Genomic DNA, 1,694 nt, shown 5'->3' with positions numbered 1-1,694 from the left:
TCATTGCACACAACCCCTGTAGCTAGATTCGACAAGACGCTCTTGATACAGACTCAGGCAGACCCATCCTGAAGATACAGCAACGTCACTAGCCCCATAAAATTGAGAGGATAGTGGGAATAGTCCCAGAACAGGCGCCATACCGCCAGAGCTAAGCCCCAGCTGAACCCCCACGTAGATGAAGAGATGTAGATGGGGAGCCGCCGCAAGGTTCTATCCTCTCCCTGAAGTGCAGGTGGGAGTGGAGCTCCACCATTTGCTGCAGTTCTATACATGAGAAAGGACCACAGGACGTGTGGCCCTCAAGAACCCGTCCGCTAACAAGTTAAACACAGAAGTGAAGAGCACTCGTCCAGAAAGCCGTGCATCCTAAAGAACGCGAAGCGCAGGACGCCGGGTAACCTGTTCGGGCGGAGACCAATAACACCCGCTTTTCCTGGTACTGCAGACTCAGGAAGCCTCATGAAAGACATTCGTGAAGTACAAAGCCAGGATGTAATGCACAAGGAGCTGCGTGACGGAAACTGCTCTGATGTTCTCGGTGCAGGTCACCACGTTTTCTATTAAGATCTGCAGGCAGATGTACAAGGAAGGGTAGAAAACGAGGTGAAAGACGCCCAAGGCTCGGAAGCATCTGCAGGCAGATCTTCTCCAGAACCAGATGCGCAATGGAGTGCACGACGCACAGATACGGAGAGGAGAAGCCCAGCAGTCTGAAGTCGCGGTCACCCAGGAACCGGCGCGCGGAGGACTGCAGGACGTCCAGCGACCCGTGCATCCTGTGAAATACATGGCATCCACTGGTGGTAAGCGGCTGCGCCGCTCGTCGTTCATCGTCGCCGCGTCTGTCTCGAACGCGCTCAGATGTCGTTCGCGTCTTTGTCTGACGCATCACATGCCGCGGCTCGCCGGTGACACCGCCGCGCCCCCAAGCAGCCCGAAACTCACTAGCCGTGCATTCTTCTTGCACGGTCATTGGAAGGAACGAGACGCGCAGGGAAGAAAGGACGAGTCATATTAAACCACCACTCAAAGTAAGCGCACTATTCATCCAACTCATCATACACAGTTCACGTTGTTGTATTATTTAGAATGTATATTGTAATTTATTATGTTTATTTTATTAATAGTTTAAATACTCGTCGTATTGTTATATATACATTGTTTTCTATATTAATTATTTATAACAGAATTGTATAGACAGAAAAATAAATAAATAAATAAAATAAAAAATATATACACACACACACACACACACACACACACACACATATATATATATATATATATATATATATATATATATATATATATATATATATATATAATTAAATATAAATAGCAAAAATATAAGAAATAAAAAAACCACACACACACACACACACACACACACACACACACACACACACACATATATATATATATATATATATGATATTTTATATTTTGCTATTGCTGCAATTATATTTTTATATTTTTATATTTAATTATATTCTCTCTCTCTCCTCTCTCTCTCTCTATCTCTCTCTCTATCTCTATATATATATATATTATACATACATTTATAATTTATAAATGTATTATCTTTATCATATATATATATATATATATATATATATATATATATATATATATATATATATTATATATATATATTATATTTATGTCTATATATAATTTATATTATAAATATA

The 1,694-nt window shown here is 40.6% G+C and overlaps 1 pseudogene; it reads right to left on the bottom strand.

The window, feature by feature from the left end:
- On the bottom strand, positions 1-976 carry LOC122342798 (annotated as a pseudogene).
- Between the last annotated feature and the right edge of the window lie 718 nt (positions 977-1,694).

This window comes from Puntigrus tetrazona, chromosome 4, assembly GCF_018831695.1.
Source record: "Puntigrus tetrazona isolate hp1 chromosome 4, ASM1883169v1, whole genome shotgun sequence".
In the NCBI taxonomy this organism is placed as follows: domain Eukaryota; kingdom Metazoa; phylum Chordata; class Actinopteri; order Cypriniformes; family Cyprinidae; genus Puntigrus; species Puntigrus tetrazona.
This window is presented reverse-complemented; position numbering and strand designations above follow the sequence as displayed.